At 42.1% G+C, this 26,942-nt stretch overlaps 1 protein-coding gene across 1 annotated transcript in view; it reads right to left on the reverse strand.

The window, feature by feature from the left end:
- The window catches only part of LOC143773630 (uncharacterized), a 138,696-nt gene extending 127,376 nt beyond the window's left edge, over positions 1-11,320 (reverse strand). Inside the window, exon 1 of the mRNA XM_077261026.1 lies at positions 11,293-11,320. The gene's annotated coding sequence lies outside the window, so the exon portion shown is untranslated. The remainder of the gene's footprint in view (positions 1-11,292) is intronic.
- Between the last annotated feature and the right edge of the window lie 15,622 nt (positions 11,321-26,942).

Genomic DNA, 26,942 nt, shown 5'->3' on the forward strand with positions numbered 1-26,942 from the left:
TACTAGTCAAAATAACAAAAACTTTGAAGATGCTAATGGAAAGACTTACTATTTTAAACAACATATAAGATGCTCAACAACAGACATTTCAAGGGAGATCTCTCAAATCAAATGGGCATAAGAGGTGGTAAACTGGACTTAGCCCTGCTTTAAAAAAGAAAGTGAGTGGATTGTTAGGATGAATTCTCTTAATGCCTATGGGCTAAATGAAAATTTAAACTTTGGCTACTTTCTCTAAAAGACTGTGTGAGGACCATGAATATCATAAAATTATTATAGAAAATCTGGCCTTGTATAATGAGGAATACATTTGGGGCTCAATTCTATAGCGCATACAGTAGGGGGAAAAAATATTTGATACACTGCCGATTTTGCAAGTTTTCCCACCTAAAAAGGAATGGAGAGGTCTGCAATTTTTATCGTAGGTACACTTCAACTGTGAGAGACAGAATCTTAAAAAAAAAATCAGAAATCAGATTGTATGATTTGAACAGAATTCATTTACATTTATTACATGAAATAAGTATTTGATACAATAAAAAAACAAAACTTAATATTTGGTACAGAAAGCTTTGTTTGCAATTACAGAGGTCAGATGTTTCCTGTAGTTCTTGACAAAGTTTGCACACACTGCAGCAGGGATTTTGGCCTACTCCTCCATACAGATCTCCAGATCTTTCAGGTTTTGGGGCTGTCACTGGGCAATAATGAGTTTCAGCTCCCTCCAAAGATCTCCTATTGGGTTCAGGTCTGGAGACTGACTAGGCCACTCCAGGTCCTTGAAATGCTTCTTACGGAGCCAGTTCTTAATTGCCCTGGCTGTGTGTTTTGGGTCATTGTCATGCCTATACATGTGCTGATGTGAGCAAGGGAACATTTCGTGCCCTGCAGGATTTGAGTCCATGATGGCATAGTGTGTTACTAACAGTAAAGTTTGAGGCTGTGGTTCCAGCTCTCTTCAGGTCATTTGGCGGGTCCTCCTGTGTAATTCTGGGCTGATTTCTGACCTTTCTCAGAATCAGCCTTACCACGCGAGGCAAGATCTTTCATGGAGCCCCAGACTGAGAAAGATTGACAGTCATCTTATGTTTCTTCCATTTTCTAATAATTGTTCCAACAATAATAGTTAAATGTTGCTTATTGTCCTGTAGCCTATACTAGCCTTGTGCAGGTCTACGGTTTTGTCCCTGGTGTCCATAGACAGCTCTTTGGTCTTGGCCATGGTGGAGAGGTTGGAGTGTGATTGAGTGTGTGGACAGGTGTCTTTTATACAGTGACGAGTTCAAACAGGTGCAATTAATACAGTTTATGAGTGCAGATGAGGAGGGCTTCTTAAAGAAAAACTAACAGGTCTGTGAGAGCCAGAATTCTTGCTGGTTGGTGGGTGATCAAATATGTATTTCGTGTAACAAAATTATATTTAATTATTTAAAAGTCATACAATGTGATTTTCTGTTTTTTATTTTTAGATTCTGTCTCTCACAGTTTAAGTGTGCCTACGATAAAGATTACAGAGCTCTCCATTCTTTGTAGGTGTGAACACTTGCAAAATCGGTAGTGTAACAAATATTTATTTTCCTGTTGTGAACTGTGTTTCTGGGCTCCCTCTGGTGGTCACTAACGGTATTGTGTTAGGCATGTCTTGTTGCAGGCCTGAGCTCCAGCTGTGTCGTTAAGCAGCGGGTGTTCCCTATTTAAGTCTCCTCTGGACTCAGTCTCTTGCCTGGCATCGTTGTATCCAGACCTATTTGGTCTCCTCCTGATTCCTTTCAGTCTGCCTCATGCAAGAAAAGCTAAGTCTGTTTTGTACAATTTGGATCGTTTGCATTATTCAGTGTTTTTGTCCAGCTTGCTTTACATTTGATTTTCTGACTCGCTGGAAGCTCTAGGGGGCTGATATTCTCCCTCCACACCGTCAGTCGGTGTGGGGGTTCTTGAATGTTCAGCGTGGATGTTTTTGTAGGGTTTTCTGCTAACCGCATAGTCCACAATCTATTTTCTGCTATTTAGACTATTGGGCCTCACTTTGCTGAATCTAGTTCATCTCTACGTTTGTGCTTTCCTCTTGCCTCACCGTTATTATTTGTTGGGGGCTTTCTATATCTTTGGGGTTCAATTTCTCTAGAGGCAAGTGAGGTCTTATTTTTTCTCTCTAGGGGTAGTCAGTTCTCCGGCTGGCTCGAGACGTCTAGAACCAACGTAGGCACGTTCACCGGCTACTTTTAGTTGTTTGTGTTAGGATCAGGTATGCGGTTAGCCCAGTTTCCACCTCCCTAGAGCAGTATTTATATTTTTGCTATCTTGCCGGAATATCAGAGATCCTCTGCCATTGGGATCATAACAGAATGCCAGGCCGAAAGAAAATGTTTAATGCATCGCAGAAGCGGGATTAAAAAGAAGTTCTGAGTTTTGTTTTTGTTTTTTTGCTGCAGTTTGCCTAGCTTCTTCCATCCCCTTTTTCTCTGAGTGGCTGAAACTCTGCTGCAGATATGAATGTCCAGACTCTGACTTCTAGTGTGGATCAGCTTGCTGCTAGGGTGCAAAGCATTCAGGATTTTGTTATCCATAGCCCTATGTCTGAACCAAAAATACCTATTCCTGAGCCGTTTTTTGGAGATAGATCTAAATTCCTGAATTTTAGGAATAATTGTAAATTGTTTCTGTCTCTGAAACCTCGTTCCTCTGATGATTCCGCTCAGCAAGTTAAGATTGTTATTTCCTTCTTGCGCGGCGACCCTCAGGATTGGGCCTTCTCTCTGGCGCCAAGAGATCCTGCATTGGTGAATGTTGATGCGTTTTTCCTGGCGCTTGGTTTGTTTTATGAGGAGCCTAATCTTGAAAATCAGGCTGAAAAAATGTTGCTGGCTATCTCTCAGGGTCAGGACGAAGCTGAGGTATATTGCCAAAAATTTCGGAAATGGTCCGTGCTTACTCAATGGAATGAGTGTGCACTGGCCGCAAATTTCAGAAATGGTCTTTCTGAAGCCATTAAAGATGTGATGGTGGGGTTTCCTATCCCTACAGGTCTGAATGATTCAATGGCTCTGGCCATTCAAATTGATCGACGTTTGCGGGAGCGCAAATCTGTTAATCCTTTGGCGGTGCTGTCTGAACGGTCACCTGATTCTATGCAATGTGACAGAATTTTGACCAGAGCCGAGCGACAAAATCATAGACGTCAAAATGGGTTGTGTTTCTACTGTGGTGATTCAACACATGTTATCTCAGCATGCTCTAAACGTTTAAAAAAAGAAGTTAATCCTGTCGCCATTGGTACTTTTCAGCCTAAGTTTATTTTGTCAGTGACTTTAATTTGTTCATTATCTTCTTACTCAGTTATGGCTTTTGTGGATTCTGGTGCTGCTTTAAGTCTGATGGATTTGTCGTTTGCCAAGCGCTGCGGTTTTGTCCTGGAGCCTTTGGAAAATCCTATTCCTCTTAGAGGAATTGATTCTACGCCATTGGCAGAGAATGAACCTCAGTATTGGACGCAAGTGACCATGTGCATGACTCCTGTACATCAGGAGGTGATTCATTTTCTGGTACTGCATAAAATGCATGATGTTGTCGTTTTGGGTCTGCCATGGTTACAGGCCCATAATCCAGTTTTAGATTGGAAAGCTATGACTGTGTCTAGTTGGGGGTGTCAGGGGATTCATGGCGATTCTCCATTGGTGTCTATTGCTTCTTCTACTCCTTCTGAGATCCCTGAGTTTTTGTCAGACTTTCAGGATGTATTTAATGAGGCCAGGTCCAGTGCCCTTCCTCCTCATAGGGACTGTGATTGTGCTATAAATTTGATTCCTGGTAGTAAATTTCCTAAGGGTCGACTCTTTAATTTGTCTATACCAGAGCATGCCGCGATGCGGAGTTATATAAAGGAGTCTTTGGAGAAGGGACATATTCGCCCATCCTCGTCCCCTCTTGGTGCAGGATTCTTTTTTGTGGGCAAGAAAGACGGGTCTCTGAGACCTTGTATTGATTATCGTCTTCTGAATAAGATCACGGTTAAATTTCAGTATCCTTTGCCATTGTTGTCTGATTTGTTTGCTCGGATTAAGGGATCCAGTTGGTTCACCAAGATAGATCTTCGTGGTGCGTATAACCTTGTGCGCATAAAGCAGGGAGATGAATGGAAAACGGCATTTAATACGCCCGAGGGTCATTTTGAGTACCTGGTGATGCCTTTCGGATTATCTAATGCTCCTTCTGTGTTTCAGTCCTTCATGCATGACATCTTCCGGAAATATCTGGATAAATTTATGATTATTTATCTGGATGATATTTTGTTTTTTTCTGATGATTGGGAGTCCCATGTGAACCAGGTCAGGATGGTGTTTCAGGTTCTGCGGGAGAATGCTCTATTTGTGAAGGGCTCAAAATGTATCTTTGGGGTACAGAAGGTTTCTTTTTTGGGTTTTATTTTTTCCCCTTCTACTGTGGAGATGGACCCAGTCAAGGTCCGTGCCATTCATGACTGGACTCAGCCCACGTCTGTTAAGAGCCTGCAGAAGTTCTTGGGCTTTGCTAGTTTTTACCGTCGTTTTATCGCTAATTTCTCCAGCGTGGTTAAACCTTTGACGGATATGACTAAGAAGGGTTCTGATGTTGCGAACTGGTCTCCTGCGGCCGTGGAGGCCTTTTGGGAGCTGAAGCGTCGGTTTACTTCAGCGCCAGTCTTGTGCCAGCCGGATGTCTCTCTTCCCTTCCAGGTTGAAGTTGATGCTTCTGAGATTGGTGCAGGGGCTGTTTTGTCGCAAAAAAGTTCTGATGGCTCCGTGATGAAGCCATGCGCCTTCTTTTCAAGGAAATTTTCGCCTGCTGAGCGGAACTACGATGTTGGTAATCGGGAGTTGTTGGCTATGAAGTGGGCATTTGAGGAGTGGCGACATTGGCTCGAGGGAGCTAGACATCGTGTGGTGGTCTTGACTGATCATAAAAATCTGATTTACCTCGAGTCTGCCAAGCGCCTGAATCCTAGACAGGCTCGTTGGTCGTTGTTTTTCTCCCGTTTTGACTTTGTGGTCTCGTACCTGCCTGGTTCGAAGAACGTGAAGGCTGATGCACTTTCTAGGAGTTTTGTGCCTGACTCTCCGGGAGTCTCTGAGCCGGCTGGTATTCTCAGAGAGGGAGTGATTTTGTCTGCCATTTCCCCAGATTTGCGACGAGGGCTGCAAAAATTTCAGGCTGATAGGCCTGATCGTTGTCCACCGGAGAGATTGTTTGTCCCTGATGGATGGACCAGCAGAGTCATTTCTGAGGTTCATTCTTCGGTGTTGGCGGGACATCCTGGGATTTTCGGTACCAGAGATTTGGTGGCTAGGTCCTTTTGGTGGCCTTCCTTGTCGCGGGATGTGTGTTCTTTTGTGCAGTCCTGTGGGATTTGTGCTCGGGCTAAGCCTTGCTGTTCTCGTGCCAGCGGGTTGCTTTTACCCTTGCCTATCCCAAAGAGGCCTTGGACGCACATTTCCATGGATTTCATTTTGGATCTTCCGGTATCTCGGAAGATATCTGTCATCTGGGTGGTATGCGATCGTTTTTCTAAGATGGTCCATTTGGTGCCCTTGCCTAAGTTGCCTTCCTCCTCTGATTTGGTCCCTTTGTTCTTTCAGAATGTGGTTCGTTTGCATGGCATCCCTGAGAATATTGTATCTGACAGAGGATCCCAGTTTGTGTCCAGATTCTGGCGATCCTTTTGTGCTAGGATGGGTATTGATTTGTCTTTTTCGTCGGCTTTTCATCCTCAGACTAATGGCCAGACCGAGCGAACTAATCAGACGTTGGAGACTTACTTGAGATGTTTTGTTTCTGCTGATCAGGACGACTGGGTTACCTTTTTGCCACTGGCCGAGTTTGCCCTTAATAATCGGGCTAGTTCTGCCACCTTGGTTTCACCCTTTTTCTGCAACTCTGGTTTTCATCCTCGCTTCTCCTCGGGCCAGGTTGAACCTTCTGACTGTCCTGGGGTTGATTCTGTGGTGGATAGGTTGCAGCGGATTTGGAACCATGTGGTGGACAATTTGAAATTGTCACAAGACAAGGCCCAGCGTTTTGCCAACCGCCGCCGCGGTGTGGGTCCCCGACTTTGTGTTGGGGATTTGGTTTGGTTGTCTTCTCGGCATGTTCCTTTGAAAGTCTCCTCTCCTAAGTTCAAGCCTCGCTTTATCGGTCCTTATAAGATTTTGGAAATCCTTAACCCGGTGTCTTTTCGCTTGGACCTTCCAGCGTCATTTGCTATTCATAATGTGTTCCATAGGTCCTTGTTGCGGCGGTACGTGGTGCCTATGGTTCCTGCTGTTGAGCCTCCTGCCCCGGTTTTGGTTGAGGGCGAGTTGGAGTACGTGGTGGAGAAGATTCTGGATTCTCGTATCTCTAGACGGAAACTCCAGTATTTAGTTAAATGGAAAGGCTATGGTCAGGAGGATAATTCCTGGGTTGTCGCCTCTGATGTTCATGCGGCTGATTTGGTTCATGCCTTTCACGCTGCTCATCCTGATCGCCCTGGGGGTCTTGGTGAGGGTTCGGTGACCCCTCCTCAAGGGGGGGGTACTGTTGTGAACTGTGTTTCTGGGCTCCCTCTGGTGGTCACTAACGGTATTGTGTTAGGCATGTCTTGTTGCAGGCCTGAGCTCCAGCTGTGTCGTTAAGCAGCGGGTGTTCCCTATTTAAGTCTCCTCTGGACTCAGTCTCTTGCCTGGCATCGTTGTATCCAGACCTATTTGGTCTCCTCCTGATTCCTTTCAGTCTGCCTCATGCAAGAAAAGCTAAGTCTGTTTTGTACAATTTGGATCGTTTGCATTATTCAGTGTTTTTGTCCAGCTTGCTTTACATTTGATTTTCTGACTCGCTGGAAGCTCTAGGGGGCTGATATTCTCCCTCCACACCGTCAGTCGGTGTGGGGGTTCTTGAATGTTCAGCGTGGATGTTTTTGTAGGGTTTTCTGCTAACCGCATAGTCCACTATCTATTTTCTGCTATTTAGACTATTGGGCCTCACTTTGCTGAATCTAGTTCATCTCTACGTTTGTGCTTTCCTCTTGCCTCACTGTTATTATTTGTTGGGGGCTTTCTATATCTTTGGGGTTCAATTTCTCTAGAGGCAAGTGAGGTCTTATTTTTTCTCTCTAGGGGTAGTCAGTTCTCCGGCTGGCTCGAGACGTCTAGAACCAACGTAGCCACGTGCACCGGCTTTTAGTTGTTTGTGTTAGGATCAGGTATGCGGTTAGCCCAGTGTCCACCTCCCTAGAGCAGTATTTATATTTTTGCTATCTTGCCGGAATATCAGAGATCCTCTGCCATTGGGATCATAACATTTTCCCCACTGTATTTGGCAAAAAACATACCTGATAAGGAAATAAATAACATCATCAATGCACATGTTCTACACAATCATACAATTGTATCAATCTGGGTTCTGCATAATGCATTTGGAGGTCAATAAATTACGGTAATTCTTAAATAGGTTATCCCGGTACTTGCTTATTTTTTGCTATGGGGTTAGGAATTTACAGGCAAGTAGTTGCTAAATCTGACTGTTCTGCCCGGCACTGATCTCTGCTGGCTCAAAGCAGTCACAGACCATTATTGCCAACAATTCAGCTGCTTTGTTTGACCTCATGTCCATAGAGCAGTTCTTCCTCTTCCAGTCTGCTCTGTCGATAGGGTGTGTCACTGCTAACTTCATGCTGGTTGTCAGCTGGCTTCCTGCAGTTAGGAAGCGGGCAGCCAGCATTCAATCAGCATGACATCAGCAGAGACACACCATCAACAGCGCAGACTGGAAAAGAAGGAGCTGCTCTGTCAACATAATGTCGTTGGAAGATGGAGAATCACCAGCAATTGTTGGCCCATGCACTCTGAGCCAGTAGAGATTTGTATGTTCTTAGCCCCATAGCAAAAAATAAGCAAACTCCCAGATAACCCCTTTAATGGCTGAATACAATAAAAAAGTGAGAACAGTCATTTATGATGGTGGGAGAATAAATTATTAATACATGCAAAGGTTAATTCAGCATTTTTGATATACTAAATTAAACCTATAGTATATAGTAATGCAATAAAAAATTCATGATCTTGGATACGGTGATTATTTTCATGTGGTGCAACCAACCATGTAAGGATATGGTAACTTATTTAATTTGCTAAATTTAATACTGGCAGAGCCCCCAAAACTAATTTTAAAATTATTAATGTGGTAGAAACATAAATACAAAACAACATATAGTTTAATTACATATAGTAATGATTTCCCTTATTTTGGATTAATTCTCACGACATGCCATACTTGTGAAGGCCGATGATTTAATCCCTGATATGAAATGTGTAACCTATAACCCTCAATATAATGTATATTCCAATAAGTGAGCAACACTTATGCTGTGACCTTCCTATAAGATAGAATAATGTATCCCCTCTACTAGCACCTATTTTCCTTCATTCTCTATGAACTGACACATTATATGATTTCTGCTTTTATCGAAAACACATTAAACACATTGCCACACTGTTATATTTGGATATTGTTTATTGGCTGACATGCCTGTCTATCATGGCACTGTCCTTAAATAGGCTGTCTGAGCTGCTGACCCCGACCCTAGAAGAAGCCAGCAACACCAGAAAAACGTGTGGCGGGAAGTTCATTTCCTGCCATGATTTAGGAATATATACAGAGGGACAACTCAATTGATTACTGCCCAAATGTTATCACCAGTTGGTATCTGCAATCAATACCGTGCAGTCCAGCGCCGATATCAGAGCGAATGTGCACCCCATGATTTCTATATAACTACCACTCGAATGTATCTCAGCGCCCACAATGAAAGTTTTGTTCTTTGCAATACTGTGCAGTTCAGTGTTGGTAATAGAACAGTGCATATTAAGATTTCAGCACAACCATGATATGGAACGCTGAACATAACTGGATATAGAAACTGTATCTCAGCGCCCAACAATAAAAGTGTGAAAGCATGACAATAGCACATCGTAATTCTTATTTGCATGCCTCACATTGAAGCTCTGATCGAATTCCACTTATCTGACTACAGCAGACTTATGTAATAAAAACCTGTGTTTCGACCTCTTTTATTATATAATTTGGTGGCCAATAATTATATCTAAGAGGGAACAATGGGCACTATCCCTAGTGGCAGCATAATTAAACTATGTCAGGACTGTGCATTTAATTACATTGCAAGACTGTGGCTCCACTAATTTTGCCCTGTGTAAAAACTGCAGTGACATTTTTTTAAATGTTTGGACATACGCTATGCTTTATTGAATAATATATTGAATAATATTGAATAATAAAGTATAATTTTATTCACAATCCATTCTCTTTCTTTTCCCTTTCATTCCTTCCAGTAATATACACTAATGGGAATACAACTAAATGAGTTGGATCTCATACTTTAAAAGGGGTTGACAACCCCTTCTCAATCCTCATGTCTCCTGTTCTAGTAGTGTCAGCACTGGCTTTCCCGGGCATCGCGTAACATTCAAATCACATACATCCAGAGAAAGTGAGAGCTGCTGAACTCTCATGTCCTCTGGATGTATGTGATCAGAGCTGCCACTAGGAATTTCAGGGCCCCATACTGGCAAAATTTTCAGGGCCCCCTTGAGACTCCGCCCAGGCTCCACCCCAGCCCTGCCTCCACCCCTCGAACCTTCCACAGTTCCACCGCCCACTCATAGAAAAACTCCACATCTGCACCACGTCCTCACCAATCACACATTAATAATTCCCATCACCAAATCACATACATAGCCAGCAGCTTTTGTTTTGGTCAAAAGATTTTTTAAGCCGCCACCACAACAAGGTTGACTCTTTTGGCCGGGCCCTAATCTACTCTAACCTATTAAACATTTGCCCCGTGTTTCCATTCCTGCCCCCTGTGTTTTCATTCCTGTCCCCTGTGTCTCCGTTCCTGCCCCCTGTATCTCCATTCTGCCCCCTGTGTCTCCAGTCTTGCCCCCTGTGTTTCCATTCCTGTCCCTTGTGTTTCCATTCCTGCCCCCTGTTTCTCCATTCCTGCCAACTGTGTCTCCATTCTTCCCTCTTTATCCTCATTCCTGCCCCCTGTGTCTCCATTCCTGCCCCCTGTGTCTCCATTCCTGCCAGGGATGCTGTCAATAAAAAAAACAAAAAAACAACAACTTTCTCCTTACCTGGCCACACTCCAGTGCTCAAGTCCACCCGAGGAATTGCAAGCGCGTACTCGCCAGCGAATGACATTGACGTCATACGCTGGCGACATGCGCATTGACGTCAGCTGACAGCCTCCAATCGGGCAATAGACCCAGGTACGCGCATTGACGTCAGCTGACAGCCTCCAATCGGGCAATAGACCCAGGTACAGTTACTGCACCTGTCGCTGGGGCCTGATGAGCAGAAGAGACGGGGTCCAATGCAGGCCCCTCCGTTCATTGGGCCCCATAAGCCAGTCAGGGCAGTAATGCCCTGATGGCGGCCCTGTTTACATGCCCCAGCCGCCCCAATTCATTGTCATGTCTTCTCTCTCTCTCCCACCCTCTGTTCATTATCAACTGCTCTACACCAAATTCAATACACCATTCACTCCCCCACCCTCAAAATTTATTATTTGTTCTCTCCCTAGATCATTATTTGGTCTCCCCACCCCTCACCTTCATCATTTGCTTTCCCCACACCCCACCTTCAATTCATCATTTGCTTTCCCCACCCCCCACCTTCAATTTATCATTAGCTTTCCCCACCCCACCTTCAAATCACCATTTGCTTTCCCCACCCCCACCTTCAATTCATCATTTGCTTTCCCCACCCCCACCTTCAATTCATAATTTTCTTTCCCCACCACCACCTTCAATTCATCATTCACTCTCCCCACCCCCACCTTCAATTCATCATTTGCTCTCCCCACCCCCACCTTCAATTAAATTGCTGTCCCCGTCCCTCACACTGAATTCATCATTTGCCGTCCCTGTTCTCTCCCCTTCATCATTTGCAGTCCCCCCCTTTAATTTGAAGTCACCTTACTTTATCCATTGCAGTCTCCTATCACCCCCTCACTTCATCTGCAGTGCCCCTTCATCATTTGCAGCCCCCTATCCCCCTTTCATTTCATATGTGCAGTCTCCACTCAGACACACTTCATCATGTGCATTCCCATACAATGCAGCATGTCCAAAACACTGAGGAGCCACAGTCACATGGAGCAGGAGCCTCCACAGGAACAGCTCTGATCTCACCCCACACTCTGCTCTCACAGATTTACCACAAGCACCAAAACTCCACCAAACCCTCCTGTAATCTCACCGGAATACGGGAACCAGGAATCTGCTGCTGGCTGTCACTCTCTGGTGTCGGCCGCTGTGGCGGCTGTGCTGATGTGTGTGGACCCCCTTCTGTACTGCTGCACACTGGGCCCCATACAGCAGTAAGGGAAGTAATACCCTGACTGTGGCCCTGTATGTGATACATCTGAAGACCAGAAGAGAGAAGCCAGTGCTGATTGGTTGCAAGGATTGAATAACATAAGAATGTTACGCAATCCCTGGGAGAGCCAGTGCCGAGGTGGAATGGCATCAGCACTGGAGTGGAGTATACAGTGGTGCTCAAAAGTTTACATACCCCGGCAGAATTTTTGCTTTCTTTGCCTTTATCTGAGAAAATAAAGAACCTCATCCACAACTACCACAAAAGACTTCAAGCTGTCATTGATGTTTTGATGTTAGAGGGGGCAATATACGGTATTAAGAAATGGGGTGTATGAACTTTTGATCAGGATTACTTGGATGTTTTGGGTTGTCATTTTGATTTAAACAGAGAAAACACAATAGTTTGACAATAAATGGCTTCACCCAACCACTAACCATGAGTGGAGAAAAAGCTTTGGTGTTATCATTCATATTCCCAGATCCGTGCATTCCTTGACCATGAAACCACAAAAACACTAGTGCATGCCCTTATCATCTCCCGCCTATACTACTGCAACCCCCTACTCTCTGGCCTCCCCTCTAGCACTCTGGCATCACTCCAATCCATTGTACACTCTGCTGCCTGACTAATCTACCTGTCTCCCCGTTACTCCCCAGCCTCTCCTCTATGCCAGGCCCTTTATTGGCTTCCTATTGTCCAGAGACTCCAGTTCAAAACCCTAACAATGACATACAAAGCCATTCACAACCTGTCTCCTACATACATCTGTGACATGGTGTCACGGTACCTACCTACACGCAACCTTCGATCCTCTCATGATCTCCTCCTCTACTCCTCTCTCATCTCTTTCTCCCACAACCGCATACAAGACTTCTCCCGTGCTTCCCCTATACTCTGGAACTCTGTACCCCAACACATCAGGCTCTCGCCTACCACTGAAACCTTCAAAAGGAACCTGAAGACCCACCTCTTCCGACAAGCCTACAAACTGCAGCGATCCTCTGTCTGCTGAACCGCCGCACGACCAGCTCTACCCTCCCTTAGTGTATCCTCACCCATCCCCTGTAGACTGTGAGCCCTCGCGGGCAGGGTCCGCTCTCCTCATGTACTTGTGTGTGCCTTGTTTTACTCATGTTTATTGTACTTGTCTATATTTGCTCCATTCACATGTAAAGCGCCATGGAATAAATAAAAATTCTGCTGGGGTACATAAACTTTTGAGCACAACTGTAAGTATTACTACTTTACAAGGGGGAAACATAAGGATTGAGAAAGGGTTGTCAGAGTAGTGGACAACTCCTGTAAGTGAAAACTAAGTTCGAAGCCGAACTTATCCACTTGTGAAGCACTTGCCGTTTGCCAGCTCAGCCCTCTGTATAGAAAAAAGCACAATTCTCCTCTTCTCAGCATTGCAATTAATGGAGGACCATGTGACCAGACCAGTCTAAGGGTACCGTCACACAGTACCATTTACATCGCTACGACGGCACGATTCGTGACGTCGTAGCATCGTATGATTATCGCTCCAGCATCGTAGACTGCGGTCACACGTTGCAATCACGGCGCTGGAGCGATGCCGAAGTCCCCGGGTAACCAGGGTAAACATCGGGTTACTAAGCGCAGGGCCGCGCTTAGTAACCCGATGTTTACCCTGGTTACCAGCGTAAACGTAAAAGAAACAAACAGTACATACTTACATTTCGGTGTCTGTCCCCGGCGTTCTGCTTCTCTCCACTGTGTAAGCGCCATAGCCGGAAAGCACAGCGGTGACGTCACCGCGTCACCGCTGTGCTCGCTTTCCGGCTTGCCGGCGCTCACAGTGCAGAGAAGCTGAGACGCCGGGGACAGACACCGGAATGTGAGTATGTACTGTTTGTTTTTTTTACGTTTACGCTGGTAACCACGGTAAACATCGGGTTACTAAGCGCGGCCCTGCGCTTAGTTACCCGATGTTTACCCTGGTTACAAGCGAACACATCGCTGGATCGCTGTCACACACAACGATCCAGCGATGTCAGCGGGTGATCAAGCGACAAAAGAAAGTTCCATACGATCTGCTACGACGTACGATTCTCAGCAGGGTCCCTGATCGCTGCTGCGTGTCAGACACTGCGATATCGTATGGATATCGCTAGAACGTCACGAATCGTACCGTCGTAGCGATCAAAATGGCACTGTGTGACGGTACCCTAACAGCCTCCACCAAAAGAAAACACTATACATAGGAAAGCTGTATTAAGAACAGAAGGACTGTATTAACTAGCAAAGGGTGCTACACAATGAAGGAGCTCTGCACTTAAACTTGTAATATTTCTATATTAGTGCCATAAAACTGTGTCCTCATCACATTTGTTAAATATAGAAAAAATGGGCAACTCCTTTAAGGTGGATTTCCCCTGTATAATATTATTTTCAGTTAATCTTTACAGATATAATATAGGAACTTTCCATAGCTTATGTATTCTGAAACTAAAACAGATCTTAAACCGTGTGGTAGTTGACCATACGTCTTTCCTTGTTCACGTAAAGGATTAATCATACTGCTCATCTTAACCAAACACGTTGACATTTCATTTCTAAGAGAGAACTGAGGTTTCATAGATCTTTGATCTCATACCTCAGCCAAGTCATTTGTGTGCACAAAGATAGGAGCCCTTTATGTGATAACATTTGGTTTTAATCCTCTACATTTTCTAAGCAAATATTTTGAGTAAAAAAAAAAAAGAAAAATGAAAAAAAACCCTGTGGTTTCATACACTCATATTATGACTAAACCGGGGAAATGGTAAGACACTCTCAGACTTCTTCACTTCTTTGCCTGCATATTTTACCTTTGCGGCTGGATGATTAAGCAGACTCAACTGAACTGCTAGCACTCATTTGCCAAATTAAATTACTGTCTTTCACAGAAATTACCTACAGAATCTTTCCATGGCAATAAAAAGTAACAAACCAGAACAGAATGTCAGCACTATCTCAGACCAGCCACAGTATATGTATTGTAGAAATGGATATTTTTTTTCTAATTTTAGTTCACTTTGTCTATACATTAGATGGCACATAAAGGATTCACTGACTCTTACCTGTAGACTAAGAATGAAACAATAAAAAAATGATGATAATGCACAATATAGTTCTTGTAATAATAGTCAGCAAAAATAAGTACTATTCACATATTGTGAAAATTAGGAAAACCGATGGTATAGAATTCCTGCTAATTCAACATTAAATTAGAGTATGCCCATCACCAAGATCCTATCCAAATATTAGTAGATATTAGCATATACCTCCAATTAGAAATGTAGCATTGTTCTTCTGATTAGCTATGTTGCTAATCTCATGTGCAGGCCATTGCAGTATCTTAGGTATCTCTCATATAGTGACAGTTAGTTGCTAGTGGTCGTAACCATGGATACTTGCTAATATTATTATAACACCTACTACATTTTGGGATAGCATTTTGGAGATGGGAATACTGCTTTAAATAATTATAAATTACATAAATTAAATGTTTCTTAGAAAAAGCGGACATTTCTTTCTAAACCCACCTATAGTCTAAACATCCCATGGACAAAGTTCTAAAATAAACCAATTAAGGCTTTCTGTACTTTAGGGAATATTAAAGACTTTATTTCCATTTTTTTAAAGAAAGATGTTTTATTTTGGGAGAAACATACTCAGTCTTCCTTATAATAATGATCCAGTTTATTTGATCACATAGAGGCACAGATGTGCAAGCAGCTGACTCGTTTTGGAGATTACAGCTGCGAATAAGGATATGTAATCTCCAAAACACGTCAGCTGTCTGCACATTTGTGTCTATATGTGGTCTTATTTCACAGTTAGCTACAGCGGGGACAGAAGCAGAGGGCCATATATCCAGGACATTTGTCAGAGGGTGGCAATGAAAGAAACTGTAGTAAGAAACTGCAGAACCGGCCCCGATGACGTCCTGTTCAAGAAGGAGTGATAGATGACGCAGGCCCGGTGAACTGAAGTCCCAGCCTCCTCACAACTCTATGTTTGTGACCTCTCAAGTGAAATGTCAATGGAAGAGAAGCTAAGAAACAAAATTAGGGATTACCAGGATAGGGAGAAGTGTAGAGTAAAGTTCTTTCAGTGTAAAAATACATATTTAGAAAGGACATTTTAGGTATCAGACCACCTCTTTAAATATCTGCTTAGAAATTAGAGTAATTGTAGTTTTAATTTGTTTCAGAAATCAATAATGCATGTAAAAATTAGACACTTTGTAATATATTTTATCAAAATAATTAACTTATTTCTACTCCTGGACTGATAATTCATTCTCTAAATGATCAATGCATGGGTAAAATCTCTCTTCAAGGAATACAAATTTTCCCATTAATGAGATAGGTGGCAGTTGGTGTCTGTGTCCGCCTCTAGCTCCTCCCTCTCCCTCACTTCGCTATAGAATTTTAAAAGCTGCAATTGCCATCTCCTATGTCAGTAATAGGAAAATCAGTCTTTGTTTAAATTTGAAATAATAGATAATTAAGTAATGATTCAATACTGACTATTTTTGTTGAATTTTTAGTGTTTTTGAGGCTTATTTTGTATACGCCTTTTTCATCTTTCCATAAAATCCCATTTTCATATGTTCGTGTTTTCTTCTTTCTTTTTTTTTGTTCACCATTATGGGTGAAGTTTAGGGTTTCTAGATGTTTTTGCTTAATTTTTTATATGTGACATTTTGAAAAGTTGCAAAACTTGTAGCACATGTATTCCAGTCCCCACAAATGCAACACCACATGATGTCTCTTAACTAATCAAGATGTGGTTGTGTACTTAAACAGGTTTCCCAAAATCGTAAGTTATGTCCTATGGATAGGGGATAACTTAGTGATTGCTGGAGGTTTGACCACTGGGACTCTTAGCAGTCCCCAAAATATGGTTCTGCAGAGCCCTGTCTTGATTGGAGCAGTGGCGCCAAAGAACGTTGTTTAAAATGCTCAGCTCGAGACATTGAATGCTTGATGTCTTCTGGCAGTCCTATTGAAAATGACTGGAGAACACATGGAGCACTCTCACCTCCACGCCATTCAATATGAGAGCCCTGTTCTCCGGTTGCCAAGACCTCTTCTCAGGATCCCTGTGGGTGGAAGCGGTCAAAACCTCAGCGATCATCAAGTTGCACATTTTAGGAAAGTTACAATAACACCTTAGCGACTGCCGATACGTCTTTTAAGGGTACTTATTCTTCAGTGCCTCTTTTTAACGGCGCTGAGAAATAAGGGTATATTGCCCCCCAGCATTGGAAAATCTCTGGGGTCTCAACTACCCCGGTTTTTACCATCCCCTGTTACGTGATCACTGTTATTCACTGAATAATGGCGATCACAAAAAAGTCAGAGTTTCCATTCATTTTTCTCTCCTCTGATATGAGCTAGCATACCAGAGAAGAGAGAAATAGGGTCCCCTGAGCACCCCCCAAAACCTCCACCATCCCTGGATTCTCCTGCTCCATTCCTCGGCAATCCACGTCACCCACTTAGTTAGATAAAAATACAATAAAAATGTTTGAATTTTTTTCATTTTTTGTGGTTAGGGTTGGGGTTAGGATTGGTGTTAGAGCTGGGGTTAGGGTTGTGGTAAAAGTGTTGGGGTTGTGTTGGGGTTAGAGTTGTGTTGTAGTTAAAGTTGGGTTGGGGTTAGGGTTGTGTTGGGGGTTAAAGTTGTGTTGTGGTTAGGGTTGTGTTGGAATTAGGATTGTGTTAGGGATAGGGTTGTGTTGGGGTTAAGATTGTGTTTGAGTTAGGGTTTTGTTGAGGTTAGGGTTGTGGATAGGGTTGGGATTACGGTGTGGGATGTGTTGGGATTAGGGTTGTGTTTAGGGCTGTGTTAGAGTTGGAGTTAGAATTGGGGGGTTTCCACTGTTTAGGCACATCAGGGGGTCTCCAAATGCGACATGGTGCACACCATCAATTCCAGCCAATTTTGCGCTCAAAAAGTCAAACAGAGCTCCCTCCCTTCTGGGTCCTGCTATGCTCCCAAACAGTGGATTTCCCCACATATGGGGTATCGGTGTACTCAGGAGAAGTTGTACAGCCAAAATAAAAAAGATTGGGTCTAAAGTAGTTTTTTGTGAAAAAGTTAAATGCTAATTTTTTACTCCCACATTGCTTTAGTTCTCATGAAGCACCTGAAGGGTTAATAAACTTCTTGAATGTGGTTTTGCACACGTTGAGGGGTGCAGTTTTTTGAATGGTGTCACTTTTGGGTATTTTCTGTCATGTTGACCCCTCAAAGTCACTTCAAATGTGAGGTGTTCCGTAAAAAATGTTTTTTTGCAAATTTTGTTGGAAAAATGAGAAATCGCTGGTCAACTTTTAACCCTTATAACTTTCTAACAAGAAAATTATGTTGCCAAAATTGTGCTGAGGTAAAGTAGATACAGCTCTGGCAAAATTAAGAGACCACCACATCAAAACCCTGTCATGGGCAGCCCCATCTGAACCCCACTGAAAACATCTAGAATGTAATCAAGAGGATGATGGATAGTCACAAGCCATCAAACTAAGAAGAACTGCTTACATTTTTGTGCCAGAAGCAGTGTGAAAGACTGGTGGAAAGCATGCCAAGACGCATGAAAGCTGTAATTAAATTCATGGTTATTCCATAAAATATTGATTTCTGAACTCTTCCTGAGTTAAAACATTAGTATTGTTGTTTCTAAATAATTTGGAACTTTTTTCTTTGCATTATTTCAGGTCTGAAAGCACTGTTTTGTTTTTGGTTTTTTAATTTTTGACCATTTCTCCTTTTCAGAAAAGAAAATACAAAATGTATTGCTTGGAAATTCTGAGACATGTCAGAAGTTTATAGAATAAAAGATCAATTTACATTTTCCTCAAAAATATACCTAGAAAGAGAAAAATCAGACAAACTAAACATTTTGCAGCGGTCTCTTAATTTTTGCCAGAGCTGTGTGTGGGAAATGTTATTTATTAACTATTCTGTGACATGACTTTCTGATTTAAGGGCACAAAAATTAAAAGGTTGAAAATTGCTACATTTTCAAAATTTTTGCCAAATTTCCATTTTTTTCATAAATAAATGCGAGTCTTATTGAATAAATTTTACCACCAACAGGAAGTACAATATGTTACGAAAAAACATGATAAGAATCAGTGGAATATGTTGAAGCGTTCCAGAGCTATAACCTCATGAAGTGACAGTGGTCAGAATTGTAAAAATTGGCTTGGTCATTAAGGTCAAAATTGGCTAGGTCACTAAGGGGTTAAAAGACACCCCAAATTTACTAATTGAAGCACAACACCATAAGTTTCTTATAGATCATAAAAAAACTACTTAATAAAAATACTAATACACTGTTGCTGCACATAACCTTAGTGAGATCTGTCATAAGAACTGCATAAACAATATACATTGCATCTGGAAAATGTAGAAATGTATGGGATAATAAGCTTGTAATCAATGAAAACCTGCTCCCGAAATAATCAAAGATCAAAATAACAACTTATGTGGCTTTTCAGCTTCCATCTGATATGTGCAATAATATTGTAAATTATATATTATGAGTCCTATTTATCACCAGAGACAATCCCTATTACAGATGGCTTGTTTTATATACCTCGTGTTCACATGGCAAAATACAAAGACGTTGTTCATACATCTATCTGCTTTCATTCATCATTGCACTATTACAAAGAATCTAATGTTCCTTACTGTTTTGAATGCCTTGTCTTATCAAGGCATTCATGTCCTTACCTTTCCCAGAAGCAAATCTCATTAGTGATGGCAGTGTCAGTCCAAGAATGGCTAAGTATAAATCCATTAGATGATGTAGAATAATGGGAAATGAATGAACTAAAAAGTTATAAATTGCTTTGGTCGATCTAACCCACAATCTGTGTGATCAGAATGTCACAATATGAAGGTACGGAGCAAGTCCTTCTAACCAGGAAATTGTGCAGGAAGTGGTTAATCGGTATAAGAGTATTCCAGCAAAGACATACTTTCATTTAAAATGACTATTGGGCTTACTCATTGTGAGCTCATATTCTTTGAAATCTATAAAAAATACATAAAAAAAGTAACTGCCATTTTCCATAGAGTTTATACATTTCTATAACTTTTTATTATCTTTATGTAAATGTGTAGTAAGTTAATTTCAATTTATCTATAGCCATCTCAGTTGGTTTTTTTAGGTGTCTTCCATTTGCTACACTGGAGAATGATGATGAAGTGCTAAACTAATTTACAAAAATTTACCAAGATGCTTGGAGACAAAGATATTTCACTTATTGGTCTCCACTGAGAATAGATTCAACATTGTTAATATAAATAAGTTAGAAAGAACATTACGTAAATGGTACTTACACAATTTAATGAAATACCTTTTATTATTTGCATTAGAAGAACTTTAGTTGGGATGAAATGAATCTCACACTAATATGGATTTTGGTGTGATAATATAAAAACTTTGCTTTAATTATTGCCTTCAATAAATTATCTCTAATCTTAATTATAACGCCTTTACACTTCATTCACACACTAAAGGGGTTATCCAGGACTATTTTGCTAACTACCTGTCTGTTCTGCCGGGCTGAGATCTCTGCCAGCTCAGGGCAGTTTCTGACCACTCCTGCCGGTGATTCAGAAACTTCTGCTGATGCCATGTCGACAGGGCAGCAGCTTCTGTTCTGCTCTGGTCTGTTGATGGGGCATGACTGCCAGTGTAATGCTGATTGACTGCTGGCTCCTCACTGTATAACTGTGGAAAGCCAGCTATCAATCAGCGTGATGTCAACAGTCATACCATGTCAACAGAACAGCCCAGAAGAAGAAGAGCTGTTCTATTGACATGGGGCAGCTGAATAGCTAACAGGAGCAGACAGTGACCACTCTGAGCCAGCACTGGATAGAATGAGTTAGCAACTACCTCCCCGTTAGTTTTTTGGTTTATGGTAAAACTATAATTTAGTACTGGATAAAGGATTTAAAGGGAACCTGTCCCCTTGGAAAACACTATTTAACTGGATCTATATTAAAGTCTTCCCTTGGCGTGTCATTGGTGCCAACATGTATCAGAAGACATGGGTGGATGTCCTTGGAACTGATGAGCTTTGGTATCCTATCGGTCACATCCTTGATCTTCACACCTGGGAGGCAGCATACTTTTCTTGCGGATATGTACAGTCTGCAGATGGCTGCTTCTGTTTCACTTAGTAGTGAGTTTCCCACCACTACTGCTCTTCTTCACTTCTTGGCTGTTCTTTGTGACTTGTCACTTCTGGGTGTTGCTATGTGCCCTTTTCTTGTTTGTTTGCTGGTTGTGCCTCATCCTTAGGTGTGCTATCTTCGTCTTTCACAAGGCTTTGGTATCGGTTTCTCAGTTGTGTGGTTGGTGATGTCTCCATGGTCTTCTTGCTTCTTTTGGTCACAAGCTTCTACTCGTCTGCTTTTGGAGGTTCTCTGACACTTTCTTCACCTTCTGTGACCAGTAGAGATGCTTCTGTTCTGTCTAAAAAGTCTTCCATTTTCTTTGATGACTTTCTAAGTTGCAACTCTTTCTTCCAGACCCCGCATCTTTTCTTCTAAAAGGGCCAGTAGTCTACACTTCTGGCAGGTGAAGTTGGATTCTTCTTCTGGTCGATCTGTGGGCATGTAGCACATGTTGCAGCTCACCATGTAGGTTGTCACATCTGTCATGTTGCTCCTAGATCCTGCTGACTTGCTGTGTGTCTTCCTTCTTGTGTAATCTACTGTGAGTAACCTTCTTATGTAATCTGCTGTTTTTTCCTTCTTGTGTAATCTACTCAATCAGCCAAGCTTTTTTGCAATATTGTCCTAGAGGCAAAAATTTGGCACACGGTTTGGCGATGCTTTCCAAGTAGCTGGTCCCGGCTGTACCCAATGATCTTCTTGCTGAGAGAAACTCTTCACTTTTCCCAGAAGTAACCTGGAATATGCAAATTGTCCTCCTCAAGTTTTACTCCATGGTTTGGCGATGCTTTCCAAGCAGCTGGTCCCGGCTGTACCCAATGATCTTCTTGCTGAGAGAGACTCTTCGCTTTTCCCAGAAGGAACCTGCAATATGCAAATTGCCCTCCTCAATATTCAATCCATGGTTTGGCATTGCTTTCCAAGCAGCTGGTCCCGGCTGTAACCAACGATCTGCTTGCTTTGGGAGACTCTTTGCTGTTCCCAGAAGGCACCTGGAATATGCAAATTGTCCTCCTCATGCTTCAATCCCTGGTTTGAACACATATTTGATATTGCCACATCCTGAACGACCAGACTTATAAATCTGTCACACTAGTTAACTCCTTCAGTGAACACTGTAAAAATAAAAATAAAAAATGTGGCACAAAACTATGCCTTTTCATCATACTGCTGAACAAAAAGTGGAATAAATTGTGATTAAAAACTAGAATGGAAATAAAAATGGTAAGGATGAAAGTGTTATATTGTATCACAAAAAACCAAGCCAAACACAGCTCTCACATGACTCTGTTGGCAGATATATACAGTAGAAATATTATAGTTCTCAAAATATGAAGCAAAAATTTGTTTATGCAATAAAAATTGTTTTTCAGTGCGTGATACCAGCCAAACATAAACATATAAATCTGGTATTGCTGTAATCACACTGACCCAAAGAATGAAGATGTCTAATCAATTATGCCACATAAGGAACGATCTAAAAAATTAAACCAATTCTTGACTTGATGTTGATTTGTTTCTTCTGCCCCACAAAGATAGCAGTAAGGCTTGGTTCACATTTATCCTGTGCTCTGTGTTGAGCACTTACACTTGGGTTTCCATGTAAATCTCTGAAATAAGTTACTTAGAGGGAACCCATGATGAAAGATTCCCTATAATGGAGGCAGATGGAGACACTGTTGATGCTGTTTGTCCTATGATTCGGTGGTGTCCATCTTTTTAAGCATCTTCTTAAGCGAGCATAAAATCAGTGAACCATAGTTTTATGCACCCCTGAAAAGAAGGACACTATTGAAAATAGGCCAGATGGACTCCAGAGTAACTCTTTTGCCTCATTATAGTCATTGGATCAATCAGGGGTGTTTTCTGAATCACATCACTGAGAGGTTTAAATTGAAACCCCGATATAAGTGCTTAACATAGAGCACAGGATAAACGTAATCCAAAGCTTCAACTCAATCCACAAAAAAAAAAGCAATCACTCAGGTCCATCATCTGTTAATGGAAATATAGGAGGCTTCCAAGTTGCTGGTAGCACAAAGACTCTGGAAAAGTACTATGGTTCCTCATCTCCCAAAATAAATGCAGAGAATTATGCGCTACCAAATCAAATGCCCCTCTCTCTTCAGAGCCCTACAGTATGCCTAAACCACATCTAGAATCCACGTGTTTGGCATTTTTGTAGCCATGAGAGCCTGCCTAATTTATGGGGTCTATGTATCCAGAAGCACAAGCTGGGCACAATGTATGGGTGATATCCATTGCTGCTTGTTTCTGGAAAACACCCATGGAGTCAAAATCGTCACTACACCTGTAGAGAAATTCCCAGAGGAGTGTAATTACCAATATAGGTTCACTTGAAGGGGGAATCTTCTCTTCTAGTACTTTGTTCTTCAAGAGCCAAATAGCACTCATTCCATTCCGAGTCTTGCCGTGTGGCTACGCAGTACTACACAGCCACATATGGGGTATTGTCATGTTTAGCAGAAATTGTGTGACAAATTTTGTTGCCTTTTTTTACTCATTTCCCTATGTAAAAATATTAAATCTTTGGCTAAACAAAATTTTTGTGGTAAAAATGTAATTATTTTTTATTGACTGCATAATGGTATAACATTCTGAGACACATCTGTGGTGTCAATATGATAACAGCATCCTTAGATGAAGTTATTGAGAGGTGTAGTTTGTAAAATGGGGTCACTTATGTGGAGGGTTCTGCTGTTCTGGCACCACAGTGGCTCTTCCAGTGGGTCATGGCACCCGCAAACCACAGCAAAATCTGAACTACAAATTGTCGTGTCTACCCTACTGACCTTTCCAGTGTGCCTCAAAATAAGTTTTTGACCACATATGCAGTATTGGCGCACTCAGGAAAAATTGCATAACAAATTGTATGGTTCATATTCTACTATTATCCATTTTGATAATTAAAAACTTGGGGATACAGCAACATTTTAGTGGAGAAAAATTGTAATTGACTCAGCTCAAAGTTATGTAATTCTGTGAATTGCCTGAGTGTTAAAAATGCTCACTAACTCCTTAGATGAATTCCTTCAGAGGTATAGTTTCCGAAATGGGGCCTTTTATGGTAGTTTCTACTGTTTTAGCATGTCAGGGGCTTTTCAAACATGGTAACATGGTAACAATCTATTTCAGCGAAAAATGCGCCGCAGAATTCAATTGTCACTTCTTCCATTCTGAGCAATGCCGTGTGCCCAAACCGTAGTTTTCCACCATATATAGGGTATCAATGCTCCAAGGAGAAATTGCACACCAAATTGTATGATGCATTTTCTCCTGTTACCCTTGTGAAAATGAAAACTTGGGGCTGAAGCAACATTTTTGAGGGAAAAATATATATTTTTTCATTTTCACTGCTGAATTTTATAAAATTCTGTGAAACACCTGTGGATTCAAGGTGCTCATCCTACTTTTAGATAAGTCCCTTGAGGCATTTAGTTTTCCAAAATGAGATCACTTGTAGGGTATTTCCACTGTTTCGGCACATCAAGAGCTATGCAAATGCGAGATGGAGTCTGCTATCGATGCCAGATAATTTTGCTCTCCAAAAGTCAAATGGTGCTCTTTCCTTTCCAAGTCCTGTCGTGCTCCCAAACAGTAGTTTTCCACCACTTTTGTGGTATCAGTACACTTAGGAGAAATTTCACAACAGATTGTATGGTCCATTTTCTCCTATTACCCTTGTGAAAATAATAATTTGGGGCTAAAGAAACATTTTTGCAGGAATAATCTAATTTTGTATTTTCACGACTCAACGTTATAAAATTCTGTAAAACACCTGTGGATTCAAGGTGCTCACCACACCTCTAAATAAGTTCCTTGAGGCATGTAGTTTCCAAAATGGGGTCACTTGTGGGACATTTCCATTGTTTAGGCACATCAGGGGATCTGTAAATGCAACATCCTCTATCGATTCCAGACAATTATTCTGCACTCCAGAAGTCAAATAGCGCTCCTTCCAATCCGAGCCCTGCCCTGTTTCTAAACAGTAGTATTCCACTACATATGAGGTATTGTCATACTCAAGAGAAATTGCACATATATATTTTGGTGGGAAAAAGTAAAACTTTAATTTTTTCTTTCCACATTGCTTTAATTCTGGTGAAGCCCCAAAATGGTTAATAAACTTCTTGAATGTGATTTTGAGCACTTTGAGGGGTGTAGTTTTTAAAATGGTGTCACTTTTGGGTAATTTCTGTCACATAGGGTCCTGAAAGTCACTTTAAAAGGGATGTGGTCCTTAAAAATATTGGTTTTGTAAGTTTTGTTGGAAAAATAAGAAATTTCTGATAAACTTTTAACCCTTCTATCTGCCTAACAAAAAAAAAAATGTTTCGATACTGATGTTGGTGTAAATTAGACATGTGGCAAATGTTATTTATTTTCTATTTTGCGTGGTATAACGATCAGATTTAAAGGCATAAAAATGAAAAGTTTTAAAATTGTTACATTTTCTAATTATTTGTTAAATTTTCAATATTTCACGAATAAATGCAAAAAATATTGACTAAGGTTTACCACCAATATGAAGTGCAACATGTTACGAACCACTGTGATATGTTGAAGCGTTCCAGAGTTATTACCACATAAAATGACAACGGTTGGAATTAATAAAACTGAAAATTGGCTTAGTCAGGAAAGTGAAAACAGGATGGTGGGTGAAAGGGTTAAAGATGAGATAGTTGGACCTTTTTGGTTAACTCCCAAACCTGCTGACAGTTTTTAGATGACATTTTTTCAAGCAGCAGTACTAGAAAAAGTCTGCATGTTTCAAGATAACCATAATTTCTATAGAGGTCAATACTCCATTGCATTCATCAATGCACTCCACTGCTTGGCTAGCTAGTTAAGGCCTTAAAGGGACTCTGTCACCTGAATTTGGAGGGAACAATTTTCAATCCCGAAAACCCCGCCCATATGACTGAAAATTGTTCCCTCCAAATTCAGGTGACAGAGTCCCTTTAACCCCTTCCCGACCTTTGACGCCACGTAGGCGTCATGAAAGTCGGTGCCAATCCGACCTGTGACGCCTATGTGGCGTCATGGAATGATCGCGTCCCTGCAGATCGGGTGAAAGGGTTAACTCCAATTTCACCCGATCTGCAGGGACAGGGGGAGTGGTACTTCAGCCCAGGGGGGGTGGCTTCACCCCCCCGTGGCTACGATCGCTCTGATTGGCTGTTGAAAGTGAAACTGCCAATCAGAGCGATTTGTAATATTTCACCTAAAAAACTGGTGAAATATTACAATCCAGCCATGGCCGATGCTGCAATATCATCGGCCATGGCTGGAAACACTTATGTACCCCACCACCACCACCACCGATCTCCTCCCCGGTCCTCCGTCCGGTGCTCCGCTCCCCTCCGTCATCCTGTCTGCTCCCCCGTCCTCCTGCCCGCTCCCCCGTGCTCCGATGCCACCCCCCGTCCTCCGATCCACCCCCATGCTCAGATCCCCCCCTCATACTTACCAGGCCTACCGGTGTCCGTCCGTCTTCTCCATGGGCGCCGCCATCTTCCAAAATGGCGGGCGCATGCGCAGTGCGCCCGCCGAATCTGCCGGCCGGCAGATTCGTTCCAGATATATTTTGATCACTGAGATATAACCTATCACAGTGATCAAAATAAAAAAAAATAGTAAATGACCCCCCCCTTTATCACCCCCATAGGTAGGGACAATAATAAAAAAAAGAAAATATTTTGTTTTTCTTTTTCCACTAGGGTTAGAGTTAGAACTAGGGTTAGGGCTAGGGTTAGGGTTAGGGTTAGGGCATTGGCACACAGTGCGGATTTGGCTGCGGATCCGCAGCGGATTGGCCGCGGATCCGCAGCGGATTGGCCGTGGATCCGCAGCGGATTGGCCGCGGATCCGCAGCAGATTGGCCGCTGCGAATTCCTAGCAGTTTTGCATCAGGTTTACAGTACCAGGTACACCTATGGAAAACCAAATCCGCTGTGCTCATGGAGCGGAAAATACCGTGCGGAAACGCTGCGTTGTATTTTCCGCAGCATGTCAATTTTGTGCGGATTCCGCAGCGTTTTACACCTGTTCCTCAATAGGAATTCGCAGGTGAAATCCGCACAAAAAAACACTGGAAATCCGCTGTAAATCCGCAGGTAAAACGCAGTGCCTTTTACCTGCGGATTTTTCAAAAATTGTGCGGAAAAATCTCACACGAATCCGCAACGTGGGCACATAGCCTTAGGGTTAGGGTTGGAATTAGAGTTAGGGTTGGAATTAGGGCTAGGGTTGGAAATAGGGTTAAGATTAGGCTTGTGGTTAGGGTTACGGATAGG

This window comes from Ranitomeya variabilis, chromosome 5, assembly GCF_051348905.1.
Source record: "Ranitomeya variabilis isolate aRanVar5 chromosome 5, aRanVar5.hap1, whole genome shotgun sequence".
NCBI classification, from domain to species: Eukaryota; Metazoa; Chordata; class Amphibia; order Anura; family Dendrobatidae; genus Ranitomeya; species Ranitomeya variabilis.